This window comes from Passer domesticus, chromosome Z, assembly GCF_036417665.1.
Source record: "Passer domesticus isolate bPasDom1 chromosome Z, bPasDom1.hap1, whole genome shotgun sequence".
Taxonomy (NCBI): domain Eukaryota; kingdom Metazoa; phylum Chordata; class Aves; order Passeriformes; family Passeridae; genus Passer; species Passer domesticus.
Genome location: NC_087512.1, coordinates 64,162,742 through 64,188,130, shown reverse-complemented (window position 1 = coordinate 64,188,130; position 25,389 = coordinate 64,162,742). Strand labels below are relative to the sequence as shown.

Here is a 25,389-nt window from a genome sequence, read left to right as displayed (position 1 = left end):
CCAAGCCTCTTCCCTCCGGGCCGGCGGCACTGCCAAGAAGCTTTTCCTTGGCCGGGGAGCGCAGGCGGACGGGCTGGCCAAGGCCAGACTCCTCCGTGGCCGCCCGGCGGGCGGGAAGCCGTGCACGGCAGCGCAACTCTTCTCCCTCCGCCCAGCACTCGCCCTGTCGCTCCTCCAGCCCCTCTCCGCCCTCGGGCTCCGGGCCAAATGGGAGAAACGGCGGAAAAAAATAAAGTTTTTTTAAATGGCGAGTAGCAGGGTTGGCCCTCCAGGAGGGGCTGCAGGCTGCCGACGCGGCGCCCCAAAAACGCCCCACGCCGCGAGTCTGGCGGCGGGGCGCGGGGACGCCGGGCGAGGACCGGGAGCGGGGCTGCTTCGTGCCGCGGTTGCTGAGGTTGGGAGAAATGCCGAGGAGGGAACAGCATGATGCTGAGATGAGGAAAGGATGCTGAGCATGGGACAGGATGATGCTGAGCAGGAAAGGGATTTCACCCCGCACGCACATCCCCGTCCCCTTATCTGCACGGGCAGGGAAGGCTCCTGTGCCTCCGTCTGCGGAGCGCTGGCGACACGGCGCCGAGGCACGGGGGGCGGCGGCGGTGGCTCGGGCAGCCCCTGGGGCGGCCGAGGGTCAGCACCGCCCCTCGCTCCGCCGCCAGGGAGGGCGGTGGAAACTTTGGGTCTCCATCACGCGTGAGGAAAGTACCTGCTTCTTGCGAGGGCTCGGCCGTCCCACCGCCCCTTTCTTCGTGCCTGCCTGCCTGGCTGTACAAGAGAGGCGTTCCCGGGGGTGGACCGGACGGCGTGCGGATAGAGAGCTGGCGGGGAAAGCGAGGCTGAGGTTGAGGCTGCAGCCCGGTCAGTTGCAGTGGAGATGCTCTTCTGCCTGTCGCCACCGCCGCTGTCCTGCCTAGCTCATCCCTGGGTGAGTCCTAAGGCAGTAAGTGCTGGGTTTCCCTTGGGCAAATGGCTCTGGCCGCTTGTTCAGGAGATAATTTGTTCTCCTGTTCCTCTCCCGAGATAATTGCTGCTTTTGAAGTTTGTAAACATGGACGTTTGTGCCAGCGTCTGTGCAGCACGGATATTTGGCTGCTGCAGAAAATTATTTCACTGATGGAGCAGCAGAAAATAATGGCTTTAGTTAGGTCTGTGATAAACTGTAAAACATACGAATTCCTGGCGCTGTAAGGTGAATGCTTCATTTTCTAAAGGCACACACACAGCATGCAGGTGTTGTAAATAACGAAGTGCTAAGTGTCCACAACCATTTTCTGTCACAGGGCTGCACGAAGTTGCTTGTTATTTGACATGGATTCTAACTTGTTTTGTATCATCCAGCAACGACATAATTACTTACTTGACCTCAAAGATAGTAGCTAAAGGTGTGATTTTCCCCACTGTCTTTGCAACAATTGGTGTGCATTCATTTAATTTAAGTGTCATCCAGTAAACCATTCTCATCCAAAGTCTAGTGCAGCCAGGCTCTTTTGATTCAAAATTCAATTCTCAAAATTCATTGAGATTTTGTAGCTTTCTCTCAAGGTAAGATTTATGCAGCTGTTATCATGCTCAGGTTTTCCTCTGCCATTTTTTTCAGATTAGAAACGCAAAATGATCTTTCTGTGGTTTGCTTCTCTTTTTTCCTTTTTTTTTAAATTTAACTTTTTTTAAATTGTTTTAGTGTATTGTGAGGAAATTCATGTCTGCTCTAACAAATCTCTTCACGGAATTACTTTGAACAATTGGTTGAAAGCAAGTAACAGATACAGTAGGATCGGGAAGGTTTGTCACTATTAAAGAAGTACAGTTGCCAAGGTGTTTCACTGTCTAGGGTTTCCTTTTGTCTAATAAGAGTCTGTTTTTAATATGGTAGCTTCTCATAAGTTACAAGACAGAGAGAACTGACTCTCTTTAAAGCCAAATAATTTCATATGCATAAAAAAGCTGGTTTCTGTTCTCCACCACTCTTCACCGGAGAAAATCTCTGGCATTCATGGAAGCTTAGCTCAGGAGCAGCATGCCCAGATGAAATTTCTGCTAAATGCTAAACACAATTTAAAATAGTAAGTAATACTGTAATGTATATTTGCAACATTTGCTTTTCATGTACTAGGCACCAAAGGCTTGAAGCGCAGGTGAATGATTTCAGAGACTACAAACTAGGCAGTCACAGATGTTCTGTGTGTTCTCAATTAGTCTACTTGAACACTGCATATTCTTACTTAATGGCAAACCAGCCTTATCAACTGAACTCATACTACTTGAACCAAAAAATAATTGGGCACTGACATCTATGAGGAAGATGGCTAGTTAACATTTCTAGCTGCTTGAAGATGAAAGTGAGTTTTAGCCATAGTCCCTTCTTTATGTTTGCAAATAGAAGATTGCGGTTACTGGTGTTTAAGACTGAAGAAGGAGGTAGATCGGGCTAAGAGTGAGGAGTTGCCTTCACTAAATTTTTGAAAGGAACTGAAAAAAAAAGAAAAAGAAAAAGGAAAGGACAGAGATCAAATTAATGACCTGTGAAAAATCCAGACGAGAATTGTTTGCATCAGAAAGGAAGTAGGTGATTGTGAACTTGCTTGTGCATGTTTTGTGAAGGGAAGGGGAAATTTGTCATCTTGTTTTGAAGAGCCATACATAAATACACATGAAAGGAGCTCACATGGTTTACAGCAGGGGAGACATAAAATGTTTTAGGATTAAATTGACCTGAGCTAATACATGTCTCACATCCAGCTTCTTTGCAAGAACACATTGTTATACTACTGAAACAAATGTTTTGTGTATAGTACCTGATTCCCATATGCTGTAGCAGAATGCTGAAAACAAACAAGCCAGTAAATCCTGAAATTCTGGAAAACAACATTGAAATTATATTAGATGCAGCATATATGCTAGAGAAGTTCAACTGTACTGAACCAGAAGTCTTCACTATCCTAATTTGATGCAGTATTTGACCTGCTACTATTCATTTATTGATGAAGTAAATCTTTAGCCCTAACCTTTTGCAGTCTCATTCACCCAAGCAAGCTTTGCTGACCCAGGAAAGCCTTGCCTACTGGAGTAGTTTTCTAAAAGTAAATGCAGTTGCTGAAATATTACTTAAATGTGGACTTTTTTTTTGTGTTTAAGCCACAATCTGAAAATACTGTTTTCTGCTGGGAATCAATACTTGCTAAGGACCTAAAGCTATCCTCTGAGTACATTTGGTCTGGACTGATCCTTAATGTTATAAGTCAGACCTAGATCTGTGTATCATGGAACAAGTCACATCCAACAAATTGTGACAAGCTTTGTTTGACAGGGCAACAGAAAAATAAGAGTGATAAGCAATGATTTTTACTGGTGACCATTTGAGCATTTTATGTTCATATGTTCTGTGTATCAGGATTATTCTTAGGTGGGCAAGACATTTTGACAGCAAGATAAAGTCAGTAGCACAAAGTCTGACTGCTGATCAACAGCATACAGTAATCATGAGCAGCATTCTAACGCAGAAGTAATCAGCTGAGGAAAAGCCTGGACCTGAGCCTGACTGTTCTCTAAAGGAATATTTTCATTCTTGGCCTGTGGCACCAGTCCTCTGAGTAAGGAATGGCTTAAATATGCATGGGGTCTGTGAAAGTAAAAGTGGACTACTCCAGTTCAAGCACAAACCTGGCAGAGCAGAATTTGTATGCCTCTATTTTCTTTATGTGCTATATTACCCATGGCCATGGAAATAATTGAGTGTTTATGTTTCTGCAGTGTTAAGAATCTCTAATTATCCATGGTGAGGGTTGCTTTTGTTTTTGGGTCTTGATTGCAGCATGTCAATATGGCAGCACATGCCCAAGGCATGGCTTTAGGTTTTAAAGGGAAGAGTGCCACCTACTGTGTTATAATTTTAGGTATTGCAACTCCTGTGTGTCTTGTGGAGTTCCCAAGCTTCTCATTTGCCTATTTTGTTCTAACCTCTGGAAGATGTGAAAGGATTCAAAATTATATGTGGCATGGAATGGAGAGAGAGAAAAAAGAAAATAAGTATAAAATCAGGGTGTTCTGGAAGTCTTAGGAGAGGCTCTTTGAAGGCCAGGCATACATAGAAACATTTTCAATTTTTGGCATTTCTTATAAAGTCTGGTATTGCTGGAAACAGGGAAGGGGGTAAGATATCTATGCTTTCCCCCATAAAATAATAATGTTCTCAGTTTTAATGCACCAGATGAACATAAATGAGGCTACCAGGTTTATGACCTTTAAAATCTAAAGCTTAACTCTGGCTATAGTTTAATTAAAAGAAAGTAGAATTCACTTAAAAAGACAAAACAAACAGAAAAACACAACAACAACAAGAAAAAACCAGATTTCTTAAAAGGGGGAAGGTGTGAAAAACCCTGGATGAATTCTCCTGTAACTTGCTGCAAAATTTCATGAAGTCTTTGCTAGTATAGAACTGTTGTTATTTATCAGCCCAAAGGAGGGCCGTAATAGTGCTTGATGTGAATACAGAGACATTTTTGTATGAAAGAAATTTTTCCCCAAACCCTAGAGTGTTTTTTAGTGGCTGAAATAGAGATGTAAAATAAAGAAGATAAACCAGCTATTAACAGAACTGCCAGTTGCTGTATCTTGAGAGTGAAGACATATGGTAATTCACTACATTCAGTGATGACCTTTTCTTTAAAAATATTGTTAATAATAGGCACTTCTATGTAAAGTATTTATATAACATACTTGAAATTCATGTATCATGGACTACTCCATGCCATTTTTGTTAGTGGCAGGTTTTGGTTTGTTTTTGGCTTTTTTTTTTAGCTACTGACAAAACTGCTACTGAGGAACTTTCCACAGCAGTACACTTTTGCAATATGCTTGCAATTCTGAAGTGAAGGAGTTTCTGGGGGCAGGTGCACAGTGTTGCTGCACCACTCTCATAGAGCAGCATGGGCCCTGTCCTCAGGATGGGAAGCCTTTGGCATCGTCTCCCTCATCCAGTTTCCATGAAGCAGGCAAAAAAAGAAAAAAAAGAAGCATTCCTATGTTTTTGTGATTTCTGTAACCAGTTGTCTTTCATGAAAACTTAGAGCTTATAAAAGTGGAAAAAAATTGTTTTTATGCCCTTTCATATCAGTCTGAGAATATCTAGTTGGATGAAGACTACTCTTCTAGTCCTTTTACTGGTGATAATAGCAGAAGTTTCATTACATGCTTAAAAAGAAAAGGTATTCCTAACTGTCATTGATTTTGTAATGACCCTGATAGACTCAGGGACCTTCTAACAATGAAAATGTGTAGACTATATAATAGGTATGGTCAGGTGTTCCAGTTCAGCAGATGGAAAAAATATTCTCCCATAGGAATTCCCAACACAATGGGAAAAACTGCATTCAACTATATTCTTTACTGCAGCAAACGTTATTTCAACTTTCCTATCTATGGCTGCTCAGTTTCACTTACATGTTCTTTATGTTGAGCATTCTTGATGTGGTTTTATACTTGAACAGAAAATTTCATATATTGCTTCCTTCACCATTGTTCATGAACATTTATCCATTACTTGCTCTTGAGGCAGCCATTCATTGAAATGTGAATGAGATTTTGAACAGTTTATAATTCCATAGGGGTTTCTTGTTTGGGGTTTTTTGTGGGTTTTTCTTGTTTTTCTCTAGAAAAAAAACTGGTTTTGTTGATGCCTTTCAAAATCTACTTTTTATTGGTAGATTGGCATGGATTCTATGCTAATTCCTCCTTCATTCCTGAATTATGGCCTAGCAAGGCACTGTCACTGGGACCTTCATCTATTAATCATGGAAGCTGCTTTCTTATTCGGTTGCCATAGTTTCAGTGCCTCAGATAGTGTTGGGGTGCCTTGGGAAAGGCTTACGATACATTCGGACTTGCAAGCCTTGCAGTTATTTTGGCAGCAGAAGAGCTCCGAAGGATCAAGAGAACAGCATCCAACATTATTCAGTGTTGGATTAAAAGCGGAAACTTCTGGATATGTCTCTCTGGACCTTGTTACGTGTATGTCCAGCTGATATTTGCTCACAAGATTTCCTTTTTGTTTTGTCTTGCTGGTAAAATCGTGCACTTCAGAGACTAATGGCTACCTTTATCCATTGCAAGAACAAAAAAGGCTTTTAATTGGTTTTTCTGATAAATGGTTGGGTAAATTAGGGCATTTAGGGTTTCCTAAGCAATCCAGGTAATTTGTTTTCCATTCCCTTTTAACCCAGCTACGTACAGTATGATACCACGTTTGAGACTGAGTTAATGTTTATTGCTACTTTGAATTTAATAAGACAATAAGAACCTTTTTGTTAGCTGCAGAGTAGCTTGAATTACCAAGTAGAAAAGAGGAAATTAACTTTTTTCAGACATAACTAAAGCTCTTTCATTGCTGTGTTGGCACTGGCAGTATTTTTTCAATGATGTTTCAATATTTGTTCATAAACTCAGCATTAAAACATACGTGCTTTCAGAAATATAGAGCTATGAGATGTTAGAAATAGTTTTTTTGATGAATGAGAAAAATGGTAAAGTAGTAAATATGTCTAACACGAAAGTAGCTAGAAGACTGATTTGCCACTGTAGTGCTCACTATCAATTGATTTGTCAGTTATGCATAATATAAAATGATGCAAAAACATATTTCAGTAAGCAAATAATGGTTTCCTTTTTATTTTCCCATTGAGAAAAACATCTTCATCACTTCTGTGTGATCAATAGTAAGCCACATGTTTGACCAGATATTCTGCATTTTAGTGTCTCCAGAATGATGTGATATCCCTTCAGTTCTTATGAAGCAATTTGAGTCTACAACAGAGAAACTTGCTAAGTGTCTTCTTTACAGCAACAAAAAAAACAGTCTTGACTAATCAAATCAAAGCATAATATTAAAACTATGTACAGTTGAGATTAAAGAATTCAGTATAATTTGAATTAATCAGGAAAACAGTGACTTTTTTGCTTTCATATGGTTAGTTTGTACTCAAAGATTAGTTTTAAATCTTCAGCTTGGGACTTTACAACCCAATCTTGTCAATTTTTCAAGTGCAATCAACAAACATGTGCCTGTTACATGTAATCCTCAGGAGCCCTATGAATTGAACAGATGAAGTCCAAAAATTTGACATGAATTTTAAAGTTTCATTTGTTGGTAGATGCACACAAAATCTGTATTTGTAATTTTATGCTTTCACATAGTATGAAATCTTCTGGTTTATAATCTTCTGGATCTGTGTTGAATACACATATTTTGCATAAAATTAATCCCAGTTTTTTTCCTGGTAACTCAGAATGTGCATATGTCTGTTAGACTGACAGAATAGTATGCCTCCATCATTTTTTATTTCCCTTTGAAAGGGAGGTAGCAATTGTAACAGTGAGGAAATATCTTGGGTCAAAAGCTGTAGATGTACAAATTCTGTTGTGCTTTTTTTCTTCAGAATTTATTATATTCCATTTAGTTTCAGGTTAGGTATATGATCCCACTGTGTAGAAATTAATTCAGGCAATTCTGTAAGGAACATTTGTACCTTCTTTAACACTGGTGGGTTGTTTTCTTTTTTCCCTTGCTATTTATTTTTTGCCGCCAAGAAACAGAGACATGAATGTGAAGTTAATACTCAGTATAAAGAACCAGTCTGGTTCCTGTTGGAGGGTAAAAATGTATTTCTACTCAGCACCTATCAACAAGCCCTTACGCCATTTAGAGTTCAGTATAAAACTACAGAATTATTTAGGTTGGAAAGGTCCTTGAAGATCATGGAGTCCAACCCTTAATCTAACACTGCTGAGTCCACCACTAAATCATGTACCCAAAGCCTGCATCTTCACATCTTTTATATACCTCTGTGTATCTTTTAAATACCCAAGTTGGTGACTCAGCTACTTCCCTGGGAGTATTTTTCTTTCAGTTTGCTTATGGTTGGTAATAAATGTTCTGCATCACCAAACAGTTGAATTTTAGCATCCAATACACTAATCTTATCAAGAAAAGAAAACAATAATTCCTGCGAAAGTAATTGTTGTGTTTGTGTCTTTTAAGCAATGTCACAGCATTTGCTTTGCGAATCTCGTGTATGCTCAATAACATCTTACTGCCTGAATGTTCCTGGAAGGTTGGTGCTTGTCTTGGCTGTGTGCTCATGAGCAAACAGAGGAGAGGAGGATGGTCCCTGTTCAGCCTCAGAGCTCCCCGGTGCCTGCAGCTGGTAGCGGGTGCAGGCAGAGCACACCCATGCCAGCAGTTCTTTGGAGCGGGTGGATGGGGAGGAATGATTGGAGGGCAGCTGGAGCCCTGGTCTGCATGCCTGGGTTTGTGTGGGAATTCTGTCTCAAAACACCATGGCAAGGAAAAGGATGGGATGACACGCCTTTTCCGACAGATGCTCCGCACGTGGGGCACAGCCTGGTGTCTGTTGCCATAGGCAAGAGTCCCACAGGATTATCTTTCTTGAGTGGTGCTTCACGCCATGAGCATGGCTAAATGCAGCTTCATATTTGAGTCATAAATGTCTTTTTTATTATATAGAGAGGATTAGAGGTTGTTCAGCTGCAATCTTGAACTTTGGGTCGCAGTCTTGATATTACTGGCTTTTCATCAGAGCTCTCTAATGAAAGAGGAGCATTGAGTGTTAAAATCAACTTTTGAATTTAATTTTCTGTATGAACAGAACTTGGTACTATATGTATAAACTTCTAATGGCATTGAACCTATTCCACTTCCAAATAAATTGTACTAATTAATTACAAATGTACAGCTTTTGCAATTATAACTTACTGATCCAAACTATGTTAAATCAGAAATTATCACAGTTAAATTGATTTTTTTAAAATTTCCTGTACTCAGTTATATGAAGATGATATGTAACACATCCTGTAAGAACTGTGTCTCTGCAGTAGAACTTTGATTTCTAGAAATACGTTGTTCAGAATTTTTGTTTTGGGGTTTGGCTTGGTTGGATTTTTTGTTAGTTTTTGGGAAGAAATTTAAGTGGAGAGTTATTTAAGGTTTTATGGAAAAGTAAGAAGACAAACTTTAAAGTAGTGATGCTTTAGGATACTTTTTTTTTTTTTCCACCCAGTGAAATTATTCTTGATTTGGAATAGGAATTTGTTTTTATTTAAAAAGAAATTAAGAACTAAATCCTTAAAGATCTGCTCTGGGAAAAGGAAAGATTTTTGCATGAGCTACTACACTTTTTCATTATTATCTGCAAGGTGTTTCCTTTTAATTCTGTTGTAGGGAAGTTCATCATGTTCAGAAACTGATTAATTATATCACGAGATGCGTATATTTCAGGGTGGTGTCGTCTTTTTTGCTTTATCCTGTTCTATGCGAAAGACCCAGACATGCTGCCAGAACACTTCCTTTCCCAAGATAAAAAAAAAAGAGAGATCCTGTTCTCGTTCAACAACACATGTAGTCCAAAAGGCAAATTTAGCCAACATTGAGCTAATGGCCTGAAGGTGTGAGATGAAGGCTGGTGACTGGATGATCGTGAGAAAAATGCAGTTTTGATTTGTCAAAACATTATTAAGAGTACTACATACATGTGTTAAAGTGACTATCAGAGAAAAACTTTGAAAATATAAGACAACTTGTGGAATAGAGTAAGTTCTCTGACACATACGTTTTACTTCCTTTTCAATGTACCTTTTACATTTGTAACTATTTGTTTTTGTTTGTGTTCATCTTTGTCATAATCTCTCTTGTGTAGCTGAAATCCTGGTGATAGCATCATTTGCCAAAAAAAAGAAAAAAACCCCAAAGAAATAACACGCAACTCGAGTGTTGTTTATGTGAGAAAGGCAATTCAGCCAGGTCCTTCCTGATAACATGTTGATATGATTAGATACTGTTGATGTTCTGCAAAGGGATGGAAAATGTAAACTATATCATCCCTGCTGATGTCTGAAAGTGGTCTGTAAGAACACTTTCATTGAATTACTTTCAATAGCAAATCAATTCATTAGACTTGATAACTTTTTTTCATAAATGGTCAGTAATCTCTTTTAGATTGAAGCAGATAAAATAATTCATTGTTGTCACAGCCAAAGAACTTCAAGACCTTTTCAAAACCTGGAACATCTACACATATGCTTAGTTAGCTACTGCATTTTTAGAAGGACTACTCCTCACCTTCTCCTTTGTGCCAGGTTCCAAATATCCAACTACCTACTCAAACAAGTGCTCTTAGTTTACATGGACATGTAATCAGAACTGATTACATTGCTTATGTGTATAAATGAAGAGGAGCTGGGTGGGGACAAGAAAATACAGGTTAGCAGGATCTAACTTTTGATCTGTTAGCATCAAACAGAAAATTGAGGGCACAGTTTTGCTTCAGATTGCATCTTCATGTTTATTTTATTAGGCATGGACTTTGTCTAGAAGAGCTAACCTCTTGACTTGTTGATACTGGAGGCATAAACCTTGCTGACTTCATTAGGAGTTATTAATTGCTGATTTTTAATTTTTTAATTTTTTTTTAGGAACTTAAGTCACAAGCTCAAAATACCAATAATAATAAATAAAAATATCAAAACAAGAAGGCACAGGACTAAAATGGATCTGTAAATTTAATTAGTATTTTAGCTTCAAAGATTCGAGTACTGGAAATATTTCAACAGTAAACCAGAGAACGTTAGCAGGGGGGCTGGTGTGCTACTTTGCTGCTGCACTGCCTGCTTCTAGATAGTCGTCGTATGACAGCCTGCTCTAACAACTACCCACATTTAAATAGCAGGGTTGTGTAAGAATGAACACAACACATTTACCGAAATATATTTATGGTGGGGAGAGCCTTAAATATTCCAGCGGGTGGAATACACTGAGAGAGAATGTGTCGCATTTTAGTTAGACTGCGCGTCAAATCTTGGAAGGTGGCACAGTAACTTCTCTTCCTGCTGCAGAGTGGCCTTATAAATTGCTGCAGGTTTCAAGAGAATACGAACATTCCCTTTTTGACACAGCTTTTATTGCAGGGGTACAGCTGTGACTGATAGTGTAATGGCTGGAGGAGCCGGCGAAGGGCTTGGTCACGTACATGCTTAGGCTGAATGCGAGAAGCACTTGCCTAATTCCCGAAGTTCGCCGAGAGCCTGCTCGGCGCAGGCTGTGGGCGCTTTCCTCCGCATGCCGCCTGCCCTCTTGTGTCTGAACAGCTCCGTGCAGGCTCCGGCCGGGCGACAGCGGGAGCGAGCGGCGGAAAAGCCGGGAGCGAGGGATGGACGCGAGCCACGCTCTTCAAAGGCGCTGGTTTTGCCTCTGCGTGTGCGTCGTCTTGCTGCTTCGTTTGCAGCGTAAAAAGCAGAATAGTTTTCTGCTTTCTTATACAGAGGCAGTAACATCAGAAAGTGGGTTAGCCAAACTGATGTGCAAAAAAGCTCTAGGAGGGAATCTGAAGCGATGGGTAGAGGCTGTAATGCATATGATTAAAGTGAAACATGCTGCCTACACAGAGAATTGCTAACAAGATTCTTTCACAGCTTTCATGTCTCAGCCCCGCTTTTACAGAAAATAAATTCATGTTTGGTTTCAGTGGGTGTGCCGTTTTGCTCAGCCCTACAGGATAGATAAGACACTCCAACAATTGCAACCAACTGAACACAAAATAATATAATTTGCACTGAGTAGAACAACAGCCTGCTTATTAGCAAAACAGTATCCCAGATTAACATTTGCTTGGTTTATCTCAAACGTCTTTTTTCTTAGTGCTTTATTGTTCAATACTCATAGAGAGGGCAGGCTAAAAGCACAGATTAAGTTAAGACAAATTAATGGAGAGGAGAGGAGAGGAGAGGAGAGGAGAGGAGAGGAGAGGAGAGGAGAGGAGAGGAGAGGAGAGGAGAGGAGAGGAGAGGAGAGGAGAGGAGAGGAGAGGAGAGGAGAGGAGAGGAGAGGAGAGGAGAGGAGAGGAGAGGAGAGGAGAGGAGAGGAATTTCATGTCCTTTAAACATTTTTTTTCTCCTCTTGAAACAGAAGCATAGATATTTCTGCAAGACATTTAATAGTTTCTGGCAGTAATTCTACCACATCCCCTTGTTCATATGAAGTATATTATCTCTAGCTCAAAAGAGTATTTAAATACTCTCTCATGTTTAAAGAGCTTCCAGAATTATCTGAAGTTTTTGCAAGATGCAGAAAAATAGACTGCAGCAGCTGTATGTTGTTACAGTGTTTAGGGAAAAAAAAAAGAAATAGTAATTCAAGTAATTATTTTAAAAGTGATTAAAAAACAGCTAAAAATGGACTTGATCCATAAAACAAGGGTAACTTTTAACTTTCAATTGTCCAATTAATTTTTTTATTATTATTATTTTCTTGAGAAATGTTGTGCATTTATGTAAGAAGTTTTACCTCATGTCAGTCCCGTGTGAACTCAGGGCTATTTCAAATTTCATTTGTTTCTTCCTTGAGACATAACATCTTTAAGTCTTCATTTTCTTAAGAATAGCCACTATGGATCCAGGGTGGATAAAAATGTGGATTTTGGAAGGTTTTTTACTTAGACATCCAAGAGTTAATTATGCATTAAGGACTCAAGCCCAGGTGTTCAAGTCTTAACAAAAAGGATTTGCAGAGGTTAACATGTTCTGAGGTTTTATTTGTTTATTTGGTTGGTTGGTTGTTTTTTACTTCAAAGCAAAATACACATGGAAAAGGTTTTGTGTTTGAACTAATTCTGCTTCTAGTCCTGCTGATCTCTTCAGGTCCCCACAGGCTGAGAAATCAGCAGAAGGATGCAGCTGGCTGATCAAGATGCCTATGGTTACATGCATTGATTTTGGGCCTCTTCTGTCTTTAAACCGGTGTGGTTTTGTCCCTCCCCAAATCCATTTTGCCAGGATACTGTCGATTTGTATCTGGAGAAGACCTTTTGGAAATGTGGCATGTTTGTACTTCCACCCTGCAATTGCTCTGTGGACAGATGCTTGCTTCTGACCTGAGTTCACAACTTTGTCCACTGCTCAACGCACACCTCAAGTCCTAGATTTGCAAGCCTACAGGTGTTTTTAGGTAAAGCCTGGAGAAGAAAGCTGCTGTCAAGCAGCTGGCATTGTGTGTAGAAGGAAGGCACTGAGTTCACAAAGAAAGCCCTTAGTTCTTCAGCCTTATCTGATCCGGTCTCACTTAAAAAAAAAAAAAAAGCAAGTTTTTCATGTTTCAGTGTGTCATGACTAAAATGTCTAGAGACATTTTACAGATACAGCTCAAATACATACACAAATAAGTCAGGTTTGCCAAATGAATCATAAAATACTCTAGCTTTCCCTTCCTCAGTACATCATGAAGATGTTGCATGGGAAATGCATTGGTGATGCATGGAAATTTATCCGCAACTTAAGATATTTCTTGATATCACTTGTTACCTGATGATAAACCGAACTTTGCATTTGTTTATTTAGATGTCTATTTTGTGCAGGCTCATAACTTCAGGTCAAGATGAAGTCAAGTCTGGGAGCCAGTTCCTCTCAGTACAAACCACAGACTCAAGCCATCTGCCTCAAGACCATCTAAATAGCCACTGAATAGCCTGGAAAGTAGGGAGGTTGGAGAGTGCACTGGATTTTGGGGACAGCAAACACAACTGATAAAGAATGTTTTGTAGTGCAAGTCATCCTTCTGAGAGTGGTGCATTAGCAGCCCTGGCTCTGTAGGCAACACGCTGCCAGTTCCAGCTTAGGTCTCACTGTTTCAGACAAGGAAAAGTGCTTTTTGCAACAATGTGGTGAAACCAGCTAGAATGAAACACAGTTGGCACTGAGTGACAAGGTGGCTCATAGTAACTAGTTAGACTGATTCTCTTTTAAGAAATAAGTGGGATGGTTCGTGAAATTTTATAATACACTCATGATGGAAACTGTGATCTCCCAAGAGTATACAGAGTATTTCCAGTCAACATCAACAGGTGAAAATGAGTGAAACAGAGTCTGTGTCTTTGGCTATCTTGTAGACTTAGAAAACACTAGGACATCTGAGAGTCATTCACATCATTCTGCTTAAAACTCCATTTCAACTTTATCTTATAAAGAGATATAAAAAGATGAAACTTATTTCTGGAACCTACAGGTCTAAATAGAAAATTAAGGACCAGATGTCTCTCTTAACTGCAGGAAAAATTCTAACTTTTTATCAGTTCAAATTAAGTCCTTTCCTTGAACTTGAATGCATCATACCTAATGCATATGCTCAGTCTTAACTCAGCAGGCAAAAGATGACAAGCTGTGTTGTCCTGCTTAAGGATATATCAGAAGAGGATAAGTAACGGAGAATTTATCTACTTCAATATTTGTGGTGTCTTTGAAGTGCTAATAATATTTGTAAAAGTTTATATGTCAGGTTAACACCTGCTCTGTGAGCTTGCAAGAGATTGCAAGCAATGAATAATTTGCAGATTTTTTTTTTCTCCGTAGTAAAATCACTAAGATGGTCCTAGTTGAGGTGCCACTTTAAATTTACCACTTTTTTTTTTTTACTTAATATTCAGTCAAAGTATTTTAATAATGAGAAAGTTGTTTCTGATAGATGCTTCCAGTGAATTAAACGGAAGTTAAATTTATTGAGTCATATCAAAAATATTATCTTTGAAAAAAATGGCATAAAGACTAAGTCAACAAGAAACCCAAAAACCTTGAAATTATGTGTGGATGCAGCTGTGCTACCATACTACTCTTGCTAGGTCCCAGCTTCCCCCATGAGTGATGGGATAAACACAGATGTTTGAGTAATTTTTAAGGAAAAAAATGGTTATAGGAGGCAAAGAAAGTAGCTGTAAGGTCAAAGGTGAGAAGTGGAAGATTTCTCAAAAGAGATTGATTAAGGGAATAGTTGCAGGTATGTAGTCAGACTGGTACAGAGGGACAGCTGAAGTGCCAGAGGAGAGGAGGGCAGGGTGAAAGTGTTCTCTGCCTTACAAAACAGCAGTATGCCATGGGGTGACTCCTTTCTGATAAGCAGTCACTATCTGAAGTGTATAGGAAGCTTGGAGTGGAAAAAACATGGCACATGGGAGACGAAGTGACATAATTTGTCTCTCTGCCTGATTTCTCTACCCTCCACATAGAATTTGGCAGGTGGGGGAGGAAAAATGTCCAGATGTGATTCTTCTCCATCCCCACATGTTTCTCCTTGCCCTCAGAAATCTCACGAGACTCCCAACTTCTCTCACAAGCCATTGCTAAAGAAGGTTTCCATCATTACCAAGGATTTTGAGAGACTGGCTTGGAGAAGTGGTTTTTTTCTGTGAGGAAAAGACGTTGACACATAGGAATGCAGAGATAGACATTAAAAACAAGGGCAGTAAGCAATTTAGTTGTACTCAGGCTTGGGCAAAGAGATGGAAGGAGGCTTTACAATTTGTGTGTTTCAAGGGAAGTTGCTAATTGGCTGTGTGATCTTGCCAGGCCTGTGGCGAGTTGACATGTTTCAGCCATGAGGAAAGGGCATTGGCATCACCCGTTGCAGCTGGCTGGTCAGCTGCCTGGAACAAGTTCATGGCTTTTGGCCAGTTTCCACTGAACTAGTAAAGCCTCCTTTAAAAAAAATCTCTGCACCTGGCACTTTTCAGGAAAATGGTTGGTAGACTTATTGGAGAAGAAAAAGACTGGTAAGCACAGGCATTAAAAGCCCTGAAAGTTAGATTTTGGTATGTTGTACCTTTTTAAAAAATTAGCAGCATGTATTTTTTAAAAGAGAGGATTTGTGGGTGGGGAAGGGAAAGGGAGAAGCTGGTGACTCTGGAAGCAGGCAGCCTCCAGGTCTCTGCTGGATCCAAAATACTTGCCAAGATGAGCAGGGCTTGTCTTTGTACAGACAACCAGTATAGGGCTGATCTTTGCAGTGCGGGAAGAGTAACATGGATGCAAGGATCATCATATTTAAGAAGTGACTGTGAACTGTGACTGTAACTGCAGATGTGCCAGGAGCCATGTGACGTTCAAAGCCCCTTTTCCAGCTCCAGACCTGGATGCCTACCGAGGGGAATCCTGCTGAGCAGGCCGCTCCAGAGTGAGCCAGGAGTGTGTTATGCTGGCTGGGTAGTACTAGGAGGCAGGGCAGGATGTGTAGTGACTCTGCCTGTGTCGTGATGAACGTGAGCAATCTGGTGTTTGTCACAGGTCTTAAAACTAAAACTGAGCATAAATAAAGAACCCTACCGCAAGTGAGCAGGATTTTTATAGTGGTTTCCAGGAATGAAATCAAACCTAAACTGCAAGGGAAATATTCTCTGCCATATTCAAAGTTTGTATACAGAACGTTTCAAATAAATGCTCTGTAAAAATGATTTAATTCTGCTGTGATTATGAACTTTTACAAACATGCTGTTTCACATTACTCTCTTAAATAAATTTGATTAGTAACAGCTGTGACTACATAAGTACCCCAAATTTTATTTTCTCAGTAGAAAAGGATTGAAGAAATCCTCAAATTATTGTAAATGAAGATTTTGTTGGTATTTTAAGCTAAGATATCCTCAACAACAACCTAGCAATAATAACGTGGACATGCTCCTTCTTGGAGAGGCTGCAATTAACTGCCATTAGCTCAGACAAATAGTCTTTTCAGTTCTTGGAGCACTCTGTGAGTATTAGCTGCTTTGTGCTGAGCAAGTACTAAAATCTAACCAAGTAATAAATGGTGCTGCTCAGTGACAGGCTGTTTGACCCAGAAGCAGGCTGCTGAGGCTGCGTTGTGAGCTATTCCCTTTCACCACGCAGACTAGGTGCAGACAGTCATCCGCTCCTACACACACGGGTATTGCATATGTTTTCCGATGGTAGTGTTTGTTTACCACTCGTGACTGTGTTGGTTTAGGCACCGTGTGGTGCTCTGTGGGACAAGGCAGCGTCTGCACGCTTAGACCAGGGCTGTCTTTCCCACCTGTTCCTCCCGCACTCAGAAAATGCTCCCAGCTGGTGGAGCAGGGATGTGCTCTGCGGCCTGTGCTCTGTGCTGCTGAATCCATTGCTTGGGTGCCCCTTAAAGATGAAAAATCTCACTTCTCGTTGCCGCGAGCTGCAGAGTTACACCTGCGTTAGAGGACAGGCATCCCTGCCCCCAGCTCTGCCATGTGCTGCTGCTGCTGCCAGCCCTGGCTGGCTTTCTGCATGTGTGACTGCAACCTACTTCTCTGCAGTCCCTGATGTCAGCAAGGGCTGCGGGCAAACTCTCCTATACAGCTCTTCTGCTAATGAGCTGGTCTGCTAATTAAATAGAAAGGCATGTTTGGCAGTGTCTTTGATATTTATTCCCAGTATGGCCCTTTTGACTTGTTTAGGATTTCAGGGTGGTCTTGTGGGAAAAGATATAGTAAGCAATCGCTGAGTTTATATTATGTTTTATCAACAATGAAATAAAGTTTGTGAAATACTGTTTTGTTCCTTCTAAGCCAGATAATGCAATGTATTTTTTTTTTAATTAAAAGGGGGGGGGGAGAAAAAAGTAAAGCTTGACCCAGACCACACTTAGAATTCAGAAGAGTTTTAAAAAGAAGTCATATGGGAAGGGCCTTTTTTAATGTTTTTGTGTATGCCATTTGTGCTCAGCAATGTCCATGATATATGATAGTCAGAAGTTAAATAGCATTTATTACACACTTTTGACCACCTTATATGCATTTGCTAACTCTTCTTCTAGATTATTTTTGACCATTTCAGCCGTTTTGAACAGCTTTAGGCAGATGGCATTTTCTTACAAGGAGAAAAAGCATCAAACAAACAGCCCAGTCTGGGATAGGAAGGTTGACTTTTTACCCAGTAAATGAAGAGTGTCCCACCTGAATGTACATTTGCCAAGGGTAGAATAAATTTTTTTGCTGAGGCAGGAAATAGGTTTAAAGCTGAGATCCTCTGACCAGGTAGGGTGAGAGGCAGATGGCTGGACCCCCAGGTGACTTGTTTCTGCTCACTCACTGCTCCCTATCAAGCATCAATGCTCTGCAGTATGCAGGGACACAGATTTCCGTACCTCCAAGGAGAAACATGCTGTTTGCCTCCTAGCCATGTGACTTCCAGAAGTACCAGAAGTATAACATTAATGTGCCTTAAAGAACCCCTAGACTGGGTAATTTTGAGGTTTCAAATTTTTAATTAGTTACAGATTTTTTCCTTTCTTCTCCTCTTTATCCACCTTTGTAAACAGAGGTGAGGTAGCCAAAGCACTAAATTTGTATATTTACAAAAATGTGTAGAAAATGGCACAAAGCCATAAGATAGTTTAAATTTGTGAAATGCTACAAGTATTCAGTAATGCTTCTGTTCTTGGCTCTTTTCTGGAGGTCTGTTCTTGGTTGTTGCTGAAGATGGGATAGCAGGGTAGGTGACGTGGTCACAAAGGCCGGTACCCCATTGCAGTGTTCTGATATTTTACAGAGAGTTCGACGTGTGTGTTTGTGTGCCATTCAACTAAAGATTTACTGGTGGAGTTCTGCATGTAGACTGAATGAAAAAAAAAATACTATGTTACGATTCTGGCTTTTTGCTGGAAACAAGCAACAAAATATTAAAGGGAAATTTGAGGTTACCATCAGCCACCTTGGTAACACAGTAATTTCCATGGACTTTCCATACAGCTTTATGTCTCTGGCTTCCCACAGTTAACTTCATGATGCCATTTCAAGACTAAGAATTAAAGGACTGCCAGACCAGCAGCATCCAATAGCACCTGAGAGAGTAGATCCATTGTAACCTTTTGTCAGTCCTGGTAAGCGCTGCAGTGTTTGGCAGCCATCAGGCTCGATGGTGCATTTGCAGAGATCAGATGGAAGCAGGTGCTGCTTACCTTTGTGTCTTCCCTGTAAGAAAGTTTCAAACTTGGAAATTAGAAATAGGAATAGGAATAAATTGCATTGAGATTATGAAAATCTGAAGACATTAAAATTTGTGAAAGGTGTTGAAGCGTATGTGTATGTTCCATAGGATGACCTTTCTGCTTCTTGGTCATTCATTAATATTCAGTGTGTATGAGGACTGATCTAGACTTTGTAAAGTAAAATCAAAATGTGGCTAAATAATTTTTCTTTGTACAACTATGCAGAAGAGGACTTCATTATCTGAGACCGTACATTATCTGTTATCTTCATTATCTGTTTTCTACCTGTACATGGGAAAACTGGACACATAGGAAAGGCACTGTGCCTACAGTTATTTTCATTCTGATCCATTCAGTGACCATGGCTTGTTGCTGACCACTAAAAATACTGTCTAGTTTTTTCAAAACACAAAAAATCTTATTGTCTACATAGGGATGTGAAGAGGTTCACTATTAATTACTTTCTCTGTATTCTTACTGGAAATACTAGGGACCTGTAGGTTTTTATTTTGCTTAAAATAGCAAAGGTTAATACTGAAGGGAATATCTTCCTGGGAGGTATTTGATAATTTTTCCTCTCTTACAAATAAGAAGTTTTATTTTCTCCCGGGGTTTGCTCTTATGGTTTAGCTTCATTTGCATTTGTGGAGGCTTAAGGGAGGTGTCATGACTTTCAGAACTGCTGAATATTCAAGGAGTCCTGATGGCACTGTAAAGTGCAGGATGCTTTCGAAGGGCAGGGCAGGGCACAGATAGACCTGTATTTTTTGCTCACAAGAATAGGCAGCAACTGTCTTTTCTTTAAATGGATTCTGCAACTTCTGTGTTGATGCTAAATCCCCACGAACCGCTGGAATCAGGTAGACTCAACCCATCTGGTGTTGCCATCCCAACCCACTCCACCCCTTGCTGGGCCCTGCTGGGTTGCGCTGGGCCAGAACAAGCTCACTTCTGTCTGCAAGAAGTGGTCCTTGGAAGGCTTATTTCTGTCAGTTGTTTGAATTCCTTGACCTGGGTCTCTGATGAGTGGTGATAAAATACGTCACAAAGTCTTTCCTAACATTCATAGGAGAGTTGTTTTTCTGGAAATGTGAAGAGACATGGTGCTACCAAGCTCTCCTGATCAGATATTGAAATAATTAAATAGGGGAGCTAGCAACGTATTCCTGGGGGACCAAAGAGTTCTCTTATTCCTGAAAAATTCATTTAATATCTTGGTTTCAGAAGCCAGAGCATCAAAGAAAATACCCAGTTATATAGCCATGTAATAAAAAATTATGGTGTTTAGCAACACTGGCACACAGGAAAACTTTTCTTTAAAGATAAAAATACACATTGCATTATCTGGCAAGTAATCTATTGATTCTTAGGTTATCTTCAAAAAAGTGTATGTCTGTCTCTTAAAACAAAAGCTGACTTGGTGAATAAAGAAACAATGACTTTATAAACTTTGATGTTACTGTTCATTCATCATCAGGTATGTCAGTGTACAAAGGGAGACAGTCCCTCTGAACAGACTGTGTGAAACTAATAGTGTGCCTTCAGACTCCATACTTGTTTTTTTGCAAGTCAGCCCTTGAATTTAAGTAATGTTTTAAACAGCTTTATCCTTATACTCGGAGACTGGAAAACAAGGTCAGTGTAGAGTCCATCCTGTAGCTAGTTATTAAAGCAGACTGCTGAAAAATGCAAGCAGATATCTGCATCGGCTTTGCATATTTAAATGAAAAATAAAACAAACCAAAAAAAGCATCTAAAATTCTGGGGGTCTTGTAGTGAGTCTGTACTTCTGAGTAGAAACACTTAGAATAACTTTAAAAATTCAGGAGTGCTAGGGCAGCAATAGAGGGAAACTCGGCACACCATGTTCTCATGAAATTGTTTTTTTTTCTCATTCTATATGAGAATTCTATATTCTCATATAGAATATGAGACCACCAACATTGCAGTTAGATTCTTGAAATTTTTACAAGAAATTTGTCATCAGCAGTCAGACTGTCACTGGGAAAAGAAGTATAATCTGCAGGTTGCACTTTTAAAAAAAATACATAATTTTCAGGATTTGTATCTTATAATCAAGCATAGTAACAAAAGCTACTGAATAAGGGCTGACTAAGGAAAAAAATAGAGCTAGTGAATAGATTGAGGGTCACCCACAGTCTCTAGCGCAGTGTACACTAAAACAAACTGCTAAAGAGCTGGGAATTGGTATAGTAAATTTTTCTGGTGAATGAATTTGCAGCAGCCCTCTGCCCACAGCAGCAAGGTGCTCCTGTAGTGCAAGCTGACAAGGAGCAGTATTTTTGCCCCACTACATGTAGGCATTGGAGTGCAGATATAGGAGGAGCATCATCACAGCCCAGTGTGCAGGGGTTTACCAGTAGTCACTTGGTGATTTTGTGCAGAACCTTTATGGCTCTGTCAGCACAAGGCTCTGCCAGAGACAAAAACTGCTTTTCAGAGTCTTGTAATACACTCACTCCCTTGTTTGATGTAGGCACAGTTGTTTTACCTTAAATATGAAGCTTACACAAAGCTGTGCTTGTTGGTCCTATGGAATATTCCAGGAAATGAACTCATTGACTTGAGTGTTTCTGTAGAGAAGTTGAAAAGGAGTACAGAAACTCCAAACACAGGTATTTCCTGGTAATGCTCAGGAATGAAACAGATAGATTTATGGATGTTAGGGACATTAAGATTTTGCTCATGTTTTCAACAACAAGATATAGTCTCCAGGTAAAGTAGATAATTAATATGATGCTAAATGTTATTTTTCTTACAAGAAGACCAAATATTTGATAAGTACTTGTCATTGAAAAAAGCTTCACTTCATGTAGAAACTATATTTGCAGACAACCATTGTAGTATATGAACACTTTTGAAATAAAGTCAGTTAGTGGGAATTAATTTCCTGCTGGAATTCACCATGGTTAGAAGGTATTATTCAATTCAGTCTCACACAGCTAATTTTCAGTGTTCTGAAACTCCTTCCTTAGAGAAGTAACAATGATGTAATTTTCAAAGTTTGAAAGGAGCGGGGGATGCTACAGCGCTTGACTGCAGACCTCTATGGAAGAAAGTTCCCATTGCCCATAATAGATTGTAAGATTCCCGAGAGTGGCAGAAACCCGCAGCAACCTGGCACGTGGCATGACGACCCCTTAGAGCAGCTCTTGGTTATGAAAGCCTGGCTCGGGGATGTGCCGGGGAGAGGTGTGTGAAAACGGTGTCACAGCCTGGGGCCGGCCGTACTATTCCCGGAAATCGGTAGGACACAAAGAGGCATTGTCACAGCCTCTCTCTCCCTTCTTTATTTCCCATACAGTGATGTTTTGGGAAGCAATAGTTAAGGACACAACCTGGCAGCCATGTGACAACATCAGACAGTTCTCCTTCTGAAAATAATCTCGTGGCAGCACAGCTGCAGAGATCTGTGTCCAGTTTACCCTCAGAGCCCAGATGACAACACTGAAAACCTCTATGAGCTGGACAAAAAGGTGCTGTTAATGATTTGTAGTTCAAAATCAGAAATAGTTCTTCATTGTGAGACAAGAAGGGATAAGAAAACATCTCTTAGCTTTGCTTTCCTTTTCAACTCTAATTTTAGAACACATTTTTTATTTTTGTTACTCATTGCACATAAGTCATACTAAACTGCCAGACTGAATTTGGAAACTAATTACAGTCGATTCCAACATTTTTGCATGCCTTATGGAGTACAACACCTGTACTCCACAGGACTGAATTCTCTGCTGGTAGGTCTGGAGCCGTCTTCTATCAGGGTAAATAGAGATCCAGACATGACTGGCGGGAAATGGTGGAAAGATTTACCCCACATCAGGCAGTTGTTTATACTGGCTGTATCCTTATCAGAGAATTCCACAAGTTACTTGAGAGAAGGAACTTTTGTTTTATTTGTTCAGTGAGGTCTTGTAGTATACAGTAGAAAAATCACAAAAATTTTGTCTCAAAGGAGCAACAGAAACAAATGATTTGTGTATCCAGGTGTTACAAGGGTAGCTGGAATGGAATTAGTGGTACTTATAAACTTCTACTGTCAGGATTGAGGTGGGAAGTGGGTTTGTTTGTGAAGGAACAGGTCATTGTGTGTCAGAATTCTGTGCTCTTACCTCCTCAGCTAAATTTTAAAAATAACAGGAACAGGGGAGGGGAAATATCCTGTGCCCTTACTTGAAATGCCTTTGCTGCTTTCATTATTTCCTGTAGTAATGCGCAGGATATCCAGCTGATTAGTCACAGCAGGCTATGTGATCTTCACATCCACAGGAACCTTCTAGGATGTAATCTCTTCCTGAATCTGCAGAACAAACTTTTACAGTTTACCAGCAATGCATAGGCAGGTATTGGAGAAACTGAGTACAGGTTGTCAGGGGATGAGGATCTCATTGGTTAGGATGAAGTCTCACCATTATTTTGCCAAACAGGCTTTTTCAGGTCTCTTATTTTCCCTGTGTCTTATTTTCATATATCTCCACTTCTGTGTGTTACCATGTACTTTTTCTTCAGGACATAAATAGGTAAGATTCATGTACAACCAGGTTTTAATTAAAGTGCCTTCACCCCTTCATGAATGATCTTATTCAGAAGGAGTCTTACCACAGCTTAACTCTGCATGCTTTGGAAGATTAGTATGTTTTAAGAATTACTTTTGAATTTACATCCTGCTTCAAATGCCTTGACTTCTCTGTATGTCAGTACAGGGTCCTGATATTTACTGCTGTTCTACCAAACCCTTTCTTCCTCTAAAAGTTTCATATTTCAAGCCTTCTCCTTCCCCCTCTGTAATTTCAACTGCCTTTCTCTCTGCATCTTGATTGCAGTGGTGCCTTCTTCTCCTTCTTCTCTTTTTTTGCTTAATTTCTGACTCTTTACCTCTTGATTATTTGCCCTTGTCTTCTAGTATGTGACAATATCTTAGCAGGTCTGATCTTAAGACCCTTTGAGAGCCTGAAGAATGAGTCTTTGAGGAAAACCTGAGCCCTTGAGTTTTGGAGGTACCTGAGAAGAAGAGAATTTATTTGCTGATCCCTACATTACATTAGTAAAAATGCTTTCTTTGAAAATAGTAAACTCAACATAGAAATGAAGCATTATTTATGCAAATGTGAATAAGATGTAGACGGGGTTCAGGATTTCAGCTGGAGCTCCAGTTGCAGCTTGTTCTTCATTTCTCCCAACACCACGAACCACCACTAAACATAGAATTCACTGTTACATTGAAGGAAAAGACTTGTGTTCATTTTTCTGTATCATTGAAAATAATTAGATAATTAACCTGCTAATATGAAAATAATCATCACTAGCAGAGCTGTTTTGGTAGTTAAATGGTTTTTAATAATGCCTATTCTTGCAGCAACAGAAAATGTTAGCTATGGTGTGTGCTTGGAAATGAGTGTCAGAGGAACGAGTCATCTGTAGATCTGACTGCATGATTAGCTGCAAAGCTTGCATCTTTTTCAGCTTTTGTTTAGGTTATTAACTTGATGTACAAAATAGGCAGAAATATCCACCAGCATATCCTCATTATAAAAGAATGGGTGCTTTGCTGTTCTTCATCTTAAAGAAAAATGGGTGCTTTCCTGTTGGCGTCAGTGTGAGTGTAAGCCTCACAGCAAGACACCAATACTTGCTTTTGTGAGGTCAGTGGAAAAACTCTCCGCTAACTGTGATTTTGTTCTAGGTTCTTGGCAGACTGTTCTGAAAGTGTAGATTTATCTGGGGGTGAAACAGCAGGGGTGCCCTGTCTGTGCTCTCAGACCTCTCAACTGACAGCAGACAGAACCGCCTCTGAGGCAGATCCATCTCTTCTTGCTCACATCAGGATCAAGGCTGCCTTCTCCCCTGCTCTGAAAGCTGGAATTCAGAAGAAGTACCAGTGCTCATATCATTTGTGTGTATCTAAGAGCAGTATGTACTATTTCCTGGTTTGGAAAGTTTGTAGTAGTTTAAACATTTCTATATCAACTTAGTATGTATATAGCTTGCAGATTCTTTTGTTGATGTTAATGACAGACAAAGGTGAAAGCAGAGATGGAGGTAACCCTTTGATTGAAATCAAATTCTCAAAAGGGAAGAAGAAATGGAGGATGAGAAAAACTGGAGTCTGATGACCCTTGATGTCCCAGATTCTGCTTGCAAGTGAATCCCAGAAACAGTCCAGCTGGAGTCCCTAGTGACAGGGGTTGTTTCAGTACATTAACAAGGAGTGTATCCAAGATAGAGTTGCTCAGGTCTGGCCAGAAAAAAATAACAAGCAGACCCTCTCATACTCTAAAGTTGCACCAGTCGCAGCTGGCACTCTTTCAAACCTGTCATCACCTTCATTGCCTTCAAAAGAACTTTTTGCTAAAAGGTGAAGGCGTATGCTTTTCCCCTTATTTCATCTGCAGAACTTTTTATAATCTTCAAATAAATAAACGTGCCACATCAGCTCAAACAGGTCTCTAGTCACAGTGCTGGGATCTATGGAAACACAGATATATCAGCTTGTTTTAACATGTTGATTATTCATCACAAGTTGAATCAACAAATGTGAGTGCAGAAGGTCTTGAGAAGGGAGCCTT

General features: G+C 40.1%; 1 protein-coding gene across 4 annotated transcripts in view; it reads left to right on the top strand.

Moving 5' to 3' along the window:
* SEMA6A (semaphorin 6A) overlaps positions 1 to 25,389 on the top strand; it is a 118,665-nt gene that overhangs the window by 1,466 nt on the left and 91,810 nt on the right. Inside the window, exon 1 of one of the 4 annotated variants that reach the window (XM_064405675.1) lies at positions 542 to 925. The exons of the other annotated variants lie outside the window; for them this stretch is intronic. The gene's annotated coding sequence lies outside the window, so the exon portion shown is untranslated. Of the gene's footprint in view, positions 1 to 541; positions 926 to 25,389 lie in introns of those variants that run through there. 4 annotated transcript variants of the gene reach the window in all.